The sequence below is a fragment of the Phasianus colchicus genome, chromosome 18 (assembly GCF_987193195.1).
Source record: "Phasianus colchicus chromosome 18, bPhaCol1.hap1.1, whole genome shotgun sequence".
Classification (NCBI taxonomy): domain Eukaryota; kingdom Metazoa; phylum Chordata; class Aves; order Galliformes; family Phasianidae; genus Phasianus; species Phasianus colchicus.
Window position 1 is genome coordinate 8,830,752 of NC_143453.1, and position 18,018 is coordinate 8,848,769.

The 18,018-nt window shown below is 50.3% G+C and overlaps 1 protein-coding gene across 10 annotated transcripts in view; it reads right to left on the bottom strand.

Annotated features, from left to right (window-relative positions):
* NCOR2 (nuclear receptor corepressor 2) overlaps window positions 1-18,018 on the bottom strand; it is a 164,481-nt gene that overhangs the window by 130,203 nt on the left and 16,260 nt on the right. The gene's annotated exons all lie outside the window — the stretch shown is intronic.

Below are 18,018 nucleotides of genomic sequence, written 5' to 3' on the forward strand. Positions count from 1 at the left end.
AGCTCCTCACCTTCCTGGAGCTGTGGGAAGTGTTGGAGGACCTCCCTGTGCCTCGTGGCAACGCCACGGCAATATCTGCCTGTAAAAACAGCCCAGAGCACAGACCCCAGCCACTGTGTGAACAGCACAGCCTCACCTGGGCAGGAGCTGCTCGCTGCACCTCCCCATAATGCTCACCCTGGGGCTGGGAGATCCTGTGCTGAATTTTGCAAGTTAGCAAATAAGCGAGGAAAACAATAGAAATTAAAGAGAAAATTAAAAAATAGCAGAGCCAAGGCCACCACAAAAACACAGTGAGCTCAGAACTGCTCCCAACTGCAGTGCTCCCAACATGGCCATGGAAGCCCCAGGGGTGCTGGGTTGTGGCAATGGCACAGGCAGGGCCCAGAAGCCTGCAGTGCTCACATGGGGAGGGCTGAGTGCATGCCTTTGGGAGCCATCAGCACCCAGAGACCAGGAGGCAAACAAAAAGCAACACAGCTTTCTAAATGCTGTTCAACTGGAGAGCACAATTATGATTTTTTTTTTAATGCACCAAGGTGACAACATTGCTCAGAGCTTTGGTTGCATTGATTATTTGACAGGGATAAATACGGCAACACGCTAATGCAGACCACAAAGGTTCCTCAGTACCTAGCCTGGCAGGCTCGCTCCTTGCTACAGAGCCGCACTTCCCTATACCAAAGAAAAGCAGTTTGCACAGAAACTATCTCAAGGAGTAAAAAAAAAAAAAGTCAAGCAGTCCTCTTCCACCTCTCAGCACAAATCAGGATGTGGCAAACCCCTGCAGAAGCTGGTTCTCACAGCAAACCCCCACGCCAGCCAGACGCAGCGGTCACTGCTCCAATAACGGGATGCACGGAGAGCTGCTGCCATGCCAGGGAAGCCACGCGTGGGGGAACGGTGCCGTGCTGTGAGCTGGGGTGAGCTGAAGCTGAAAAACAAAGGCGATGTTTCCTCCTGGCTCTGACGTATCCCACACACATGCCTGCAGCTGCAGCAAGCCACAGGAAAGGGATAGAAGTGAGCTCAGAGCTAATAAGGAACAACTCAGGATAAACCTCGCTGCCCTCTCACAGCCCAGCCCTGCTGCTCTGGGAAGGGAGCATCCCTGCATCGATCCCAGGCACTCAGATGTGTGATCCAAAATGGGGAACAACAACTGCAAACCCTGCTTCAACTTCAAAATGGCACCCCAGCGCACGCCGCTCTGCTCAGACCCTAATTAAAGAGGCTATTCTTTACAGTACTGGAGCCACTCCAACTCCCATTGTTAAATTTAAAATAAAATCCTGCAAGCCCACTGCATCTGTAAGACATTAAAACATTCAGTACTGACTTCTTTATTCAGCTTTAAGACATCATTTAATGATTTTTTCCTCTCAAACCCTAAATCTAAGGATTTAAGGAAAATGACCAACAGCACCTTTTACAGGACGCGTTTTTTTCCTCCAAAGGAACCTTCTGCCATAATATCCATGACCCATAACAACATAAAACTAATTGAAAATGCTCATCATGTACAATTTCTAGACCTTCTGCAAGACCAGGATGCACCCAAATGCAAGTTGGATGCATCAGGAAAAAGCAGGCCCCAAAGCACAGAGGTCAGCTCCAGATACAATCTATTCATGCCTAGGGAGAAAACAAGAAACAAGCAGCTCTGACCACAGAAAATCACCACAAGCACAAGAAAAATATATCAGGAAGCCAATTCTGGTCACTGCTAACAGCACTGTGGAACCACAAGGCAGAACCTTGCTATGGTTAGCACCGTCAAAGCAAGGTTGCTAGCTGTTTCTCCAGGTCCCTTTGGGCCAGGACCACATGCAATCCCAGGACCCAGGCTCTGGAAAAAGACACTGGGCCACAGCAAGGGGTCCCAGCATGAGGACCTGGAGAAGAACCAGCCAGCCCCTGCAAAGTCACCTGGAGTCCCCATCCCTGCACCAGGAGCAGGACTCCAATCCTTGTCTCCAGCAACATTACCTGTCAGCAGCTTCTAACATGTGCTGGCAGGCCCTGCCAAGCCTCACTTTTCCATGAAGCCCAAACAGCTTTAATGGCACTACTGGTATTCCTTTTGTCAGCAGTTCCACACCCCAGAGACACCTTGGGGCGGCAGGAGGAAGAGGAGAAGACCCAAAGCTTAACAAAGCAGAGCGCAGTTTCGGAAGCAGAGGATGCCCATGGCAACTGCTGTGCTGAAAACATGGAATGGCAGCGAGGATTGCAGAAAGCCTCAGGAAGTTATTTCAAGCAGTTCCCACACCTAATTAAACTGTTCAGTCATGCACATTTTAAAGTTCATAAAATTATTAAAAGAAAATAATCACAAAAACAAATACAAAAGCTTGACAGTTAGTGGAAGCAGCTCTGGTTGGTCTCCTCTCCCCACCTGCCAAGTCATTCTATGGCACAGAAGCAAACCCTTTGGCAACCCGTCCAAAGACATGGCCACAGCTGTGGGGAAGGGTTAGCCAGCCTTTACTCCATGAGCCAAAGCCTTCAGAGCACACCCAGCCTGGCAGACCTGCCCCTGCTAGCAGGGAGAAAGCTCAGCATGGGCCAAGCTACGTCTCCAGGAACCCATCCTGACGTCAGGAAGCACTGCTTGCACGGGCAAAACAAGGAAGCACGTGGCACGTACGTATGAACTGAAAGATGCTGCATGGGGAACACAAAGAGGAGAGGAGGTGGAAAGACAACTCATCCAAGCATCTATGTGAGAGCTGGCAATCCCAGGCAGCCTTCCTCTCTCTGGATCAAGAGACTCTGCAGAAATATGTGCACTTAATGAGCCCACGTCAGCGGAGCAGAACTGAGTGTACACACACCCAGAGCTGGCACAATGGCAAAGCGCCACAGAGGGAGAAAATCCACACTGGTAAAATAGCTTAAAAGGAGAAGGAAAAAGCAGAGGGGAGCAGGGGAAGCATTTCATCATGCCTTTTTAGAGCAATGAATTAGAAGGAAAGAAAAACAAAACCAAGGACATGATCCAAAGCTGTGCTACAACACTAACTCTTCTCAATTGTTTCAGCAAGCTCTGGGTTGTGCCCTTGCCAAAGGCACTGCCCAAGCTATTTAAAAAAAAACATTGAAAAGGCACCAAGAACTACACCCCTGAATGGCATACCACTACAGACCCTTACATACTTCCTAAGAGCTGGGGCACAGCAGCAGAAGATGCAGGAGGCCACTTAAACAAGCATGATCTAACAGTTCCTGCAAGCAAAGCAAGAACACAGTTGTATGGTCAACAGCCAGTTACAAAATACATCAAATCCCAGAAAAAAACAAACCCCAAAGCAAACCAACCACCCCCACTAGGCTCAGGCCGAATGTGGAAACAGGACGCAAGTGAGATCAGAGGAAGTACGAACATGGCTCTTGTGCAAGCCATAGGCTAGGTACAGATTGGAGGACACAGGCCTGGCTGCCAGCCAGCAGAAGTGGTCGTCACAGGGTTTTGAAACAAGGCTGAAATCCATAGAAACATTCCAACTGATTTCTTAATTCAGGAAATGGTAAGCCTGTGGCCCGCAGCTTCTTTCAGAGGCCTTATTTACAGTCTGAAATGGAAATATCCCACCAACAACAAAGAAAACATCGAAGCAAGGAAGGGCTGTCCCTGGCCATGCCATTCAGGTGCCTTCCAAGTGCACCACTACTTTCTGTTACCTCTAGTTACCTTTAACTCCTTCCACTCACACACCCAAGTGCCATTCCCCTCTACTCACTCTGCCCACTTCATCTTCAGTGTTTAAAATAAGAAAGCTGTGACAAAGGCAGGCTAAACCCGGTCACTGCGAATACTCCAAAAGCGGGACGGCTGAGGGGCAGTGCAGACTAGTCATATGCTTCCATATTTTGTCCCCAGGAGCTCGGCCAATCCATTTAGCAACAGAGCAGGACTCTAATAATAGACACAAGGATACAGAGGAGGTGAATGTACACAAGACAAAAATAAACCCCAGCCTTGCTATAATTTTAATACAGGAGCTAAACTGGGAAGCGATAAATGAAGCCAGTTTCCACTGTTGAGTCAAGATGAAAATCTAACTCCCAGTGTCCCAGGAGCAAACATGCTGAAAACTGGATGGGAAACTTGCAGAAAGCCAGAGGATTGGACGAGTGTGTAAATACATTTCTCATTATTGAAAATGACACACAAAAAAACCACTCCAGTTTTCCAGTACCACAAGGAGCAGACATTAAACAACTGTGCTTGTTCCCAAGCACCCAGTGCCCGCAGATGTGGGGCTCACATCTCTTACATAAGCTGCTTCCAGCTCCCTGAAAGCTGTGTAGCTGCGTGGAGGCTCATTCTGATCTCAGTAAATGATCTCCAATTAAAGCTTTAATACGCTCATACGCAGCCATAAACTCCTACATACATTTTTCCTTTATGAGCTTATGCCCGTCTCCAGCCTGCACGGTTAACCACACTCCCCCCACAGCCCTGACTGCGCTTTAAAGAACCAAGCCTGGTGTTTAATGAGATGAACAATTTCCACACAGAAGCCATACGAGTGATACCTCTTCCCTTCCCACAGGAAGGCCCAGAGGAGCCTCAAAGAGCTCACAACCCGAAGCCACGTGCCAGGCTGGACACCAGCATCTCCTGCATGACCATGTGGGCCCAGCACAGCTCAGCCGGGCCAAGCACCGAATCCCTTCTGTGCTAACAGACTGCTCAGCCCTCTCCTTCCCTAAAAAACAGCCCTGCCCACTGCTTTAAAATCCATGAGAAGACACAACCAGTGGTTAACCGTGACTGTCCTTCTTCAAGTGACGTTTGATTGGAAGAAAGTCATCACCAGGTCACTAACAGAATGATGCAGGCGTGAGGAGCTGCTCAGAAACCGCAGCCCTCACACTCACTGAGTCCAAGCAGGATGGTCCTCAAGCCAGCATCTACATTCAGATTCCATTCAGGGAAGTGGAAGTGGACAGGCTGAGTTTCATTACCTCTGCTCATCCTCTACAAGGAGAAATCAGCCACATGCAAGATGGGGCAGCCTGTGCACATCAACCATGGAGATCCAGCACACTTTGCCGAAGGTCCTTCATCACGCACACAAGGTGTAGTGCTATCTAGTAATCTGAGGAAACATCCACGGGTTCAACAGCCTCCTCTAGAAATTGAGATTCAACAGGAAACCACAAATACACCAGGCAATTAATTTTTCTTTACCAAATGTTTTCAGTCATGTCGCAATTGTAACAGTAAGCAAACTATTTGGGTTCCTTCCAGGTCTTGTGCAACCACGTTCCTCATTTTTCTTTTTCTTTTTATTAAATAATCTGACAGATTTTTAAAAAGAATTTAAAACAAGTAAGGAAGTCCGTACCAACAGAGCACACCCCACTAAATATTTACCCCCCAAGAGGTTTTTGTATCGCACAGCAGAGGTTTTCTACAAACAACAAATAAAGTCTTTTCCCAGCTAAGAATGCTGTGAATAGCCTAAGAAAAAAGAGCAGAAAAACACATCTACCGACACAGGCAACACCAAGCTCTCTGAACCACATAAATAAAAGTCTCATTCAAACGTTCCCCCCTTCCCTCCCAGCACTGCTTCAGGAGAACAAAGAAACATTAAGTCTTACTTTCCCGGTGTACATTTGATCAGACCTTCTGTTAACACAATATGACAACGGCAATGAAGGGAGGAATATCACAGCTAAACAAGCGTCTACCATTCCCCTTCCTTCTGCCGAGCCCTCGCTGACGCAAGGATGGAGCAGCTGCTGTCTGTTTTTAAACAGCTCCATATTTCATAAGAAGCTGCTGATTTCTGAGAGGACAGAAAACCCAGCCAATGCCTTACAAAACAAGAACCAAATGAAAGCAATTCAGGACACAGCATTTAAACATGGTGTCCATTTGCTCAGCTTCCTTCCAAGGCACCACCACAGCCAAAACGTGTGAGATGACTTCAGCCTCTACCTGAGCCAGTCTGCATTATCACATCAGCACAACTCTTCAATAATCATTTAAAACAGAGCAAAAGACACTGGAAAAGCCATCCCATGACTCTAGAGAATGAAAGTCCTGAAATATGAGAGAAAGGAAATCGATGCCTCCAACGTGATCCAACCACAGACACTACATGGCACCAAATCAACATTAAGTTCCCAAGTTCTGGCTGCTGTATTGACATTAGAAGTTCGTGGGATGGAAAGGCTCTCCTTGCAGGACCCAGCCCTGCCCCTTGAGTATGTGAACACTCACTAGAAAAGACAGATATTTATCTATTTATCTTTACTGGGGGGGGGAAGGGGGTATAAGAGGGGAATGTATTAAAAAGATTAGAAAGATTCATGGCTACAAAATATCCATGCTTTGGTCTTAAAAAACTACATCATAGGATACATATGAAAAGAAAGTTAAATCTTTTCTGTTCTGACTCTACAGCTCTGTTCGGCTGTTAAAAATAATGTGTTATACCAGGCAAGTCCATCCTGAGAGGCTCCAGATGCCTGCTGTCTGCTTCCCCGTTAATAGCTGTTACAACAATACTGCTTTTTAGGCTGTTTGTATTGTGTTGATTAACTTAGATAAAGGCTTAGGAAAGGAGGAGGGAGACGGGAACATGCAGTGGGAGGAGGATTTACAGGGGGGGAAAAAAAGTCTTTCATCTGCTCTAATAATTAGGAGGTCATGCTGAAAGCGATCAGCATCCCTTTAAAGCAACTGTGCATGAAATGTGCAGAGCTCGCTCCGGTCACTGCACCCACGCAAGTCACTCAGTGCTGTCAGTCACCTTCTGCCTTTCTGACCTCCTCCAGCTCTGGGAGGGCTCCAGCCACAACCTCCTGCTGCCACATCCCCACTCCAGAGCTGCGGGGTAACCAGGCTCACCAGCCCTGCTGCTCCATCACAAGGCAGCAGACACCAAGGTGCCAAGGCAAATCAAAGACTAATTAAAGGTTTGCAAAGGGCCTTCAGATCTTCCGATAAAGCGGCACGGAGCAACTCGCTGCACAGCATTGCTTTTCCCGGAGAAAATCAACCATGTGTAAGAGCCTCGTGCTCATCACCTGGAGGCCCCTTTCCCCAGGGAGACAATCAGAGTCAGACTGCCCAAACATGATGAACTCTCTCATTATTCATTGCTGGAGCTGCAGTCCCAGATGCCTCTCTGCAACCAACATGTTGAATCACCCCAGCAGCCCCCCTTTCCCAACATGTTCTGTCAGATGGGGATCCTCAGGTCCAGACAAGCTTGGATGAAAGCTGAAGACCACGTCTCAGACTTTATACACAAGTTCTGTTGCAAAATTAACAGCAGACCAGGAGAAAAATTGTTAAGAAGCCATCAAAGCTCTGCGGCTATTTGGGCTCCCTCTGCTCTGCACATCTACTCTCACCTCCATTTGCCAGAGGAGTAGAACCAGTTCAGCCAGAGCACAGGTTCTGTAACAGAATTGTCCTCTTCCAAAGAGGTGAAAAGATGGCTCTGACGATGATAATTCTCTCTCTCCCCATGTACTCACATCCTTCTATTAAGGACACATTACCTCAAAGGTCAGTAATTGCGAGCCACAGACAGCTCTGGCCTTGACAGCCCATCTTTGCGACGCGCTGAGAGCTTGGCTGCACGGCTGTGCCCAGGATAGCAGGAGAGCCTGCTGTTAATGTGCTGTTTGGCAAGGGGAGAATTTCCTTTGGCAGCTGCGATGGCTGTGTCTTCTCAAGTGTCTTTAATTTCAGCGGCTTTCTTTCGCTTCAAAATAGTCCTTCCGCCTCAGCTTAATGCTTGCACCGAGACAGACTGACATGCACCCTCTCAGTGCTGCTGCTTGAAAGAAGCTTGGGAACATGAAAACTGAGAGATTACTTTCAAGTAAAGTGATGGGTTAAGTCATCCTGCCCAGTCACATCCCCACGCCTGACCCCAGCCATCAGTAGGGCTGCCATGCACTCTCCCAGCTGCGTTAGGAACCCAGGAGTGCATCTTGGGAAGAGGGGCTGGAAGGACAGGGAATATCAGTGAGACATCAGTGTGACACAGAGACCCAGAGAAGCACCAGCTTGTCTCTAAAGAAGCTGCCTGACAGCCCCAGGACTGGTCTGGGAGAGCACAAACCCTTTACAGGAAGGGAAAAGCACCTTTAAGCAGCAGAGGCTGAAGCCACACAAACCCCTCCACACAACTCAGTAAAGCAGAACACCACTGCTATATTCACAAGGGAATGAGGAAAGAGCCAAACCAAACTGAAGCATAAGATACATCCCCTGGGGTACCGATGTGTGTTTATCTTTGAAAGGGGGAACTTCTTCCAAGAGGGCAGTGTGGAGTACCTCAATGACAAACCTACAGCAATTATTAGAAAGGCATCATCCATATATAATTTTGAATTTAATTTAATTAGGCACCCTGCTAACTTCATTACTTATTTAACCGGACTGCTCATTCAATTTATGTTCCTACAACCTCAGCTCAATGCTCCAGGCCCACCTCGGTGGGAAGCACAGTTGAGAAGCTGAGCCCCATCCGCACGCTCAGCTCCCCTGGGACTGAGCCATTTACCACTTCTTGGGTCGTAGGCTTTATGTCTTTGTTGTTCTACGAGGAAAAAAAAAAAAAAGACAAAAGCAAACAAAAAAAGCCAAACAGATTTATCACTCACCAGGCAGGTCAGTGGTGATCCAGCCCTCTCCAGCAGCCTTGGAGGAGAACTGAAGTCAAAAGCCTCAGTTCCTCCCTGACCAGAAGAGAAGCAGCACCACAGCTGAGAGGCAGAGAGGAGGCACACACCTCCAGCAGATCCCCAGAATAGCCTGCAGTAGGTAGTCAGATCCCTCAGGCTTCAGCAGCAAGGTCTGCCTCAGCAAATTCATGCGTATAAAAAGAGGCATGACGGACAGGGGAAAGTGTGAAATGCTATAGACACTAGCTTGAAATTAGGTAATCCTCTGCTCGGAGTTTTTTTTATTTAGTCTTCTTTAAATCAAACTGCTGCAAGCACTGCGAGCACCCACCAAAACCAGGAACAAAGAGCCGGATGGCCTGAAGCATCAGAATTGAGAGGAGCAGCCCTACGAACAGACCATTCCCCACCGTGTGCACTGGGATCTCCTGTGTCAGCAGAAACACACAGAGCCGCAGGCAGTGCCCTTTATTTGGAGGTTTCCTGGTAAACAGGAGCGCAGGCATTGCCACAGGGCTGACAACCACTCAACACCAACACAGAACCACCAGAAGGACCGGCCTTGGCCATCCGGCCAGGGAAGGGGCTGCATGGCAAAGCCAGGATTATTCCAGTTGCCAAAAGGTGAAAAGATCACAGAGACTCCATAGGAAGGAGAGGATCTTGGCAATCCCCATTTCCTTCAGCAAACAGTTCCCAGGGGTCTCTTCCAACCTCCTCCAGCAGGAAGAGGAGGCTGCTCGCACCTAATCACTCACATTGACACATGTGAAGCCCCAGCCACCAAGCTGACACGGCAGCAGGGAATGAAGCTAACAGGTACACAGCTGCACGCTCCCCAGGGTGTGGATTTCAAATTACAGTTCAAAAGGGAAAGAAAACAAACCTACAAAAACAAGCAACTTTATCTGGGATGTGTTTATCCATACATAGCACGCGTCTGTGCCATAATATAAACACCTGTGGGGGTTACACATTTCTCCCCCACCAGCAGCGTCCAAAGAATGACTGCGCTGGGGATCCTTTAAGTCTTAAACCCATTTTTACCTTCCCCTTGGTGCCAGAACGCACTGAGGGAGCAGCGCGCACACACAGGGGTGGAGAGGACAAGGGGACAGCCAGCACAGCACTGAGGTGCACAGGGATGTGTGAGATGAGAACAGGATTGAGGGGCAGATGTCCACCCATGAGCTCTATGTGCAGAGAGTGTGGGAGATGCCGTGGAGGTCACACTGGGTGAAGAGTACTGTGGGCGGCTTACGAAAAAAAGCAAACTCACATTACTCCCAAGTAAATCCAATGTTTGTTACTTCTTGTTCTTTCTTTCCTACGTAGAGCTTCAGAGATGAGCAGCATTGTCTCCTGGCCAGCTATACTGTTGTGCTCACACAGCTCACATCTGTATCCAGGAGTTGCAATGAGTCCCACAGACAGCAGCACTGAGGGCATGCAGTCCTGCTGATGCTGTGCCTGGCAAAGTGCTCTAGCAGCCAGAGCTTCCTAATGCGTCTGCTAGCTGCTGGGCAGGCAGCATTACAACACAAAGGCACACAGCTCTCTAATGCTGATGTTTCCATCTGCTTGGGAGCTGCTTTTATTTAAGAACAAAACAAGCCAAGCGTGCCCTGCTGCAGCAATGACCCCGTGCACAGCCGCCTGGGTGCCTCCTGCCTTTGAGGCACCCCAGAACATGGAAAAGTGCCCTGGGGACACGCAGACAAACAAACCAGTACAGTGAGATGAGCATTACGAGGCCCATCAGCAGCTCAAGGCAGAAGGCCATGCACAACTCTGTGCCTTTGCTCCCACCTGGGTGACCTCCCTGCAGCCTGCCCTGGGTCCCTGCCCCAGCCACCAAGGCAGAGTCTGCTGTGACCCCACCTGCCCTTCGACTCTGAGCTTTCGGTGCCCGGCCCTCAAAGAAACCTGACCCACAGCCCAGCCAGGCTAACAGACAGGCACACATGGGCAACAGCGAGGGCCCACAGTCACACCACTGCAGGGTCTGCCTGGGCTTGGGAGCCAAGACACCAAGTGAGGAGTGACCAGCGCTTTCAAGCACAGGGTTTGCTGTCTGGGTCTTGCAGAGGACTTACCCACCTCCTGTACACACACCTGGTGGGGCTCATGTGAGAAAGGACTGACTTTGGAAGCTTTTCCCATACCATCCATGATAGCTTGTTCCACATCAAGCAACCAAAACTCTAGGGCTGGGCCCTTAAGCTAGGAAGCTGGGCTCTGCAAAGACCTCCACATAAAATGCAACAAGAACAGGCTCTTTGGGCAGCATTTCCTCCCACATGTCCAAATGTTGGGCACCAGAAAATTCCTGCTCTCCAAAACGTTTCCAACCTGGGTGCCCAAAGGCCCAAGGGTCACCCCCAGCATCCCATCCCACCCGAACAGCAGGCATGGCCCTGGGGTGCAGCACGCAGCACTAGGACCTGCCAAGCACCAGACATCCCCATGGCAAAGCAACAGGTTTGAGAGCAGCCGTGTTCTTTACTTTCAGAGATTAACACTATCTAAGGAAATGAGTGGGCTGCATTCCAGAGGCATTTACCTCCTGGACCCAGCCACAGACACACCAATCCCTTGGCAGAAACAGACAGATTAAAGAACTACTAACCCAACTCTTTCATAGAAACTCCCTGGAGATCCTCACTGCCATCAGAAACAGGAGCTCTGAGATAAGTATTCCTCTTCTCCCATGCCAGAACACCTGTTTATTTGAATGCCAAATTCCAGTTGCTTCAAAAACTCCTAGATAAACAGACCATCCCTCTCCCCACTTCTTGTGAAGATGCAGGATGCCTGCTGTGGGAAGCGGGGCAGCAGCATGCCTTTTGAGCAGCCCCAAGAGAACAGAGCCGGGATGTTTCAGGCCCAGCTCCCCACCTCACCAACAGCTCCCAAATCAGAGCCCGAGGAACAGCCCCACAGTGCCACATCCCGAAGGCACAAGGGAGAGAGCTCTGGGGAAGGCAGTGCATACCTCATCCTTGGGAAAGCAGCAGGAATGCGGCACAAAGGTGGCTGCTGCAGCCCGGGGCTGTCAGCTGAGAGTGGGATCAATACTCCACTATGCTGCCTAACCCGTTTATCAGGGGGAGGGGAGATAAGGGAGCACTCGCATTGCCAGAGGGCACACTTTCACCCCAATCTGAGTCAGCCAGACACGAGTTCCTGCCCAGCAACACCATCCCCGCCAAATGATTTCAGCCTTACAGTTCACTTAACCACAGCATACAAAGAGCCACTAACCCAGCAGTCAATAATGGAATAAACTATAGGTCAGTGACCAGGGGAAAACACACCATTTAAAATTATTCCAATATTGACACGCGCAGGAAACACAGGCCGGTACTGTTATTTATTTATTTTAACAAGCCTATCAGCTCAGAGGCAGAGCAGAGCCAGCTGCTAAAATCACAAGGATTAGATTTTCAAAGCCTGCAGGTAAGCTGCACAGTGCCAGCACACGCTCCAACCCAGCACAGCACAGCCAAGCCGTGCTGCCAGGGCCTGGGCCAGGGGCACAGAGCAGTGCCAGGCTGCCTGGGGAGCACAGCCCAGCACCAGCAGTGCCAGCACTGCCTGCAACTGCACAGCTGGCAGCCAGGCTCACATACAGCTCCATTTCCTCTCTGGGTGCTTTTCCCCAGAAAAATGCTGCACTGACAGTTTGCACCTTGAGATTAAAGATTTCTATGGCCCTCTAGCAGCAACGACATTCAGCAAAGGCCCTGGTCCCTCCTGGGTACAAGGAACACTTTTTCCAATTGTGAGCAGAGGGAGGGTGTGATGACAGCAGACAGGCCCCACACTGAGAGCATCCCCATGAGGTTTGTGGTGTCCTTGCTCCACAAAGCACCACCTGTACCTCAAAGCAAAATACTACTGAGTGAGTTAAACAGGGCTCTTCACACAAGGAGATGACACCAATGGGCCAACCTCCACGTGTCACACACTAAAGCAAAAGCAATTGTACCACACGCACTAAATCACAGCACTGCAGAACCATTGCAAAGGGCCTCTGAAGATCACAGAATCATAGAATGGCTTAGGTTAGAAGGGACCTGTGCATGCAGTTCCAAGCTCTGGCCATAGGCTGCTTGGCCCCCCGTCAGGGCCAAGGACCTGATCCAACCTAGCCATAAGCACCTCCAGGGATGGGCATCCACAATGGCCTCACAGAAACACAGCCACAACTTCACCGGGCAACACGTGCCAGGGCCTCACTGCTCTCTGAGATCCCCCAGTCCAACACCACTATCAAAACACGTTCCCAAGATGCACAGGAAAGGATCCAGGAGGGTTATGAATATCTGCGGAGAAGGAGACCCCACAAATGGGGTTTCAACAGAAGCACTGAGAGTGCTCAGCTGCTTGTGCACCCCACACAATGACAGCTACAATCCAACACGCTCAGGTAGCAGGATCTCAATGCCAGCCCACGCAACCTGCAGCTCCAGCAGCACCCGTGACCACAGCAGAGGGAGCGCAAAGCAGAGATGAAGGACTTCTCCAGCAGAGCAGCGAGTAGATAAATCATGCTGCTCCCAAAATTCATTTTTCTCTACAATACCTGTTCACCAGAGGGAAAAGCCTTCAAGGCAGAATTTACTGTTCAGCAAAAAGAGCAGATTAGGAGTCCCAGGGGCGACTGTTTCTGTTCTTCCTCCAACAGCAGTGAAACGGAGCGGCTGGGGAACAGCGGGCACACAGGGCTGGGAGCTCAGCCCAGCTGCCGCCTGGCACCCTGCGGCAGTGCAAGGCAGCCGGCCGCCGTTCCCAGCAGCGGGAGGCACCTGCCCACCGAGCACTGGAGCACTGCCATGCGGCACAGCAGGGCCGGGGATGGGGCAGGAAAGGGGGCTTTGCTCAGCGCTCGGTCCGTCCTGGACTCTCACCTACCTGCTGGTCAGTCCCAAAGCGAACAGCCAGTGATCTGCAAGGCAAAACCTGGAAGCGCTTTCCTCCCCCCCCGCCTCCCACTTCCCTCCAGTAACAAAGCCTTAACCCAGACTCAATAAAGCACTGCAGAGCCTGGCTCACTTTCGCTACAAGCAAATCAATAGCTTTCTTATATCTCTCTGCTCGGGAGGGAGAAGGGGCCATTTCTTCTCTCCCATCCAAGACATCTGCACAAGGCATCTAATGTGCTGTGAGCCAGGACCCCTAATGGGGAGAGCTGACAGAAGATGAAAGAGCGCTTTGGCACAGCACAGCCGCCTCCTCCTGCCCTCATCTCTGCTGGCACAGCCACAGCGTTTCATGTGGGAAAGTTTTCAGCACCGGCCTGGCCTCTCTGGTTAGGAACACCCCAGTGCAAATCCTGACTGAGGGTCGAGGAGCTGGGGCAGCTATGAACACAACAGTGCCCAGCTTACAGCACTTAGCAGAGCCAACTGACAGCAGAACGGAGCCATCCCAAACATCCCCACACAGCCCTATGGGAGGGAGATCACAGAATGGCTGGGTTGGAAGGAGCCAAAAGCCCACCCAGCCCCAACCCCTGCCACAGGCTGTCTCCCCCGGCTCAAGCAGCCCAGGGCACCCACAGCAGCTTCAGAAGCCCAGCCACCAGCATCCCCAGCACCACTAAGTGCCACGACTTGAAAATCAGGCTTCACACAAGCCTGCATTACAACATCAACAGAGCTGTGTCAATTAGATTAGGCTCTGCCTCGTTATCCATCATGTTTACAGTACATGTGAATGCTTTCTAAAGAGCAGATGCTTTTCAAGTTTAATAATTCAACCATTTAGAACTGAACAGTGAAAACCCTGAACACAAAGAAATAAACGCATGCAAAACAGAAGTCTTTCTGTTGGTTTTCAACTCTTCTTTAAACAAGCTACCAAGAACGCCAATTTTTTTTGTTCCTGGAGAAGGACGGCCACTTAAAGGCTGGAAGCATGTACAGAAGGAACAACAAAAACAAGGCGACCCTCAAACATATTCTCGTGGGACAACTTCTGAAAGCCACATGAATAAGTCATGCAGGCTTCCCTTGGAACAACAGCAGCAAAGGCATCAATGGGCTGTGTCCCCAGGGCTTGATCTCTGCTGCAGATCAAATGCCATACAAGCAGGAAACAGCTGACACAGCTCAGACCAATTACACATGGTGCCCTTTTCAGCAAGGGGCTCCTCTGCTGCGAGAAACCTCCTGTCCACAGCCAGGCCCAGCCTGGGCAGCCAGCGCTCCTGTCCCCTGCAGGAGGGCCGGTGTTTGTGCTGCAGCATGAGCACAAGTGGAAATCCACCCAGCACCAGCACTGCTGGCTCTGACCCTGCCTGCCTGCACACACTGCAACGCCTCACTCGCATCTCCAAACCTCAATTTCTCCAGCTATGAAAGAAAAAAAAAAATCCGGCAAACAAAACTTTGCCACTGCAAGGGCCGAATGGAAAACACCTGTAAGAAAGATTTCCCATGAGTAACACACACTGTGCTCATTACCACGGGGCGCAGGCCATGAACTGCTCAGGGCAGGAGCTCTGCAGAGCACACTGCTGTTTTACTCACACGGAGCCACATCAGCACGGTGTTCTGAGCACTGCATTATCACTACAGAGAAACTATCTTAGGGGACAAATTACATACGCAAAGCAATCTAAGGGCAGTCAGCCATGTACTGCACCACTGAAACATTAAACAGAGCCTCAGACACAACTTCCCTCATGCAGAGGATTACAGATGGTGCCATGGAGGATGCAGGTGTCCCTGGCTGTCTTCATTCCATTTAAATGGAAGCAGACTTTCCTGAAGGCCTGACAGGAACATGCCTTACAGAACGAATACAAACCAACACACGTATCAGCAGTAGGCTTGAAGGAGGCAGAGATCCCTCCTGCTGCCTACATATTCTAAGACACTTCTAATTACATTACTGAACACTATTAGCTAATGAAATATTCGGGCCCATCCTTACACAAGCCTCCTGCTGCTGCCTCGCAGGCCCACGGGCTCTGAGCCCACACCGGCGTGCCAAAGGCACGGCCAGAAGCAGAGACCCCCAGCAGACCCCCGAGCACCACTGCAGGCAGAAACCATCACAAACAGCCTGGGTTCAGCCATCTGCGCTGGCTGGAGGAATGAACTCCTCCAAAATGCTGCCAGGTTCTGGAGTGTCAGCATTAAATCCTGTGAGCAGCCAAGAAAGAAATGGATCCCAAGGCAGACGAATGTGTCTCAGCATTTTTCCCTGCCTCACCCTCTCAGTTAGCCACTGCATGTTTCCTTCTGTTTTTCAAACTCACTCCTCTGCACAAACCATCTGCTGCAGGAGATGTGTGCTCAGCCCACAGATTTTCTGCATTTTTACTCAAGCTCTGGGGCCTGAGAGCCAGGCAATCCCAAGATGCCCCCAGCCCTGCGCTGCCAGCAGCCCCAGCAGAACCTGGTACCTGGAGAGGACGTTGCACCACCATCACCTCTGCAGCACCAGCACACGAGGATGGGCACAGCCATGGGGGATGCACCGGAGCACTGCGGGTGTGAGCCCAGAGGGACCCCAGGCTCTGCACGCAGGCACAGAGCCCAGGCACTGCCTTGAAAGGCATGCCTTGGAAACAGGCAACAGTTGTGGAGCCACAGCCCAGCTCTCAGAGCTTCCTCATCAGCCAAGGAGACTGCCCCTGGACATGCTTTGTAGAGAGGCCAGCTCTGAAACCTGGCCTGTTTAAAGTCAGCCTTCATATAATCATCTTTATTCTGCATGAGAGATTTCCACCACACCCAGCACCAGGCTCCCTGGGTCTGTGTGCTCAGCCTATTAAACGGGGCCATCCATCCTCTTCCAAGGCTGCAGCTGTACAGCACACCATGCCTTGAAAAGCCCACATCGTACCAAAGCACCAACAGCTCCTGCTCAGAGCAGCTCCATGCCAGCCTTCAGCAGGCTCTGGATTCAGCCACAACACAACGACGAACGCTCCAGTTCAACAGAAGCCCAAGGGACACAAACAGGATCTCCAGTTGAGCAGGATTTAGTGGATGGAGGTTATTAGCACATTACAAATAGAACAGAAATTCAGGAAGCAGTTATCTCCAGAAAAGAAAGATTCATTTCCGTGTGATGCTTACAAATCACACCGCTAACTTCAGATCGGAAGAGCTGGTGCTCAGTAGAATGAAATTAAGCATGTTGGATCACACAGGACACCTGAGTGGATAATAACAGAAAATTAATGGAAGCATATGTGCCTCAGGCAGAGGACTGGAAGACCAGCAAAGAGCCGCGCGCAGCTAAGCTTCATCATGATAAATGACGCCCGCTGAACATACTGCAAAGGCAGAAATACTGTGATTAGATGTACACCGGAGGTTCAACGTCTTCAACATTAATTTGTATTCTCCAAGAGCATTTCTCCCAGCCAACATAAGCAGATGTACAGTCTCCTTCCAGAGACAAAAGGACAAGGAGGGGAAAAAAAAAAAAACAAAAAAACAAAAAAACCAGTCATGCACTTTTGGAAATCATTTGCTTCACACAGGGAATTTATCCCTGGATCACCTCCAAAGCAAGCCTTCCAGAACAGCAAATGAAATGGGACTGCGAGATGAAGTAAGCAGCCCCTAGCTGCTGTGCTGGCCATCAGGAGTACAGCACTGCTGTGGGCTGGTGACATTCAAGGCCTTCCCCAGAGACAGAAACCATGGGCAGCTCCTCCCTGCCCTGCCCCAGCACAGGGCTCACCATGGGCAGCACCAGGCACTATCAGGGCACTGAACGCAGCCAGCCCTCCATGGAGGTCGAGGGAAAATGGTGTCCTAGCAGCACATACCTGTTCCCAGCACCCAGCGTGCCACTTTCCCTCCTCCACCACAGCACAAAGTACTTTGCTCACACATTTCCAGCAAGCTGTTGTTTTCACCAACGCAAAGTCCCTCCTTGCAAAACTAAATCCTGGAGTCTCCCTACCACTTGCCTTCACAAGAATGTTAATTAGGTCTTTACTATCCCCAGGCTTTCTGAAAGCAAACAGGCATCTGCCACGTGCACTCCCACTGCCGCTATGTTTTCCCACTCCAAATCAACCAAACAAGTGTGTCACTCGGTCAGTGACACGCAGAGGACACAGCCAGCTCTGAGAGGCACCGTGCTGGGAGAGGGGCAGTGGCACCCACTGTGTTCTGCAGGCAGAGGGCACGCACCTCCTGCTCCACTGCTGATCTGTACTGCGCCAGGAACGCAAGATGAAACATAAGGGAATATGCTCAAAGCGAAACACCACACAAGTGGCTTTGGGGAAAGCATTTCAGGGCTGGAGAGATGCTTTAAATGCAGGATAAACCCTAGGCCATGCAGCAAGGCACCTGGGCTGCGTGCAGCTGCTGAGCC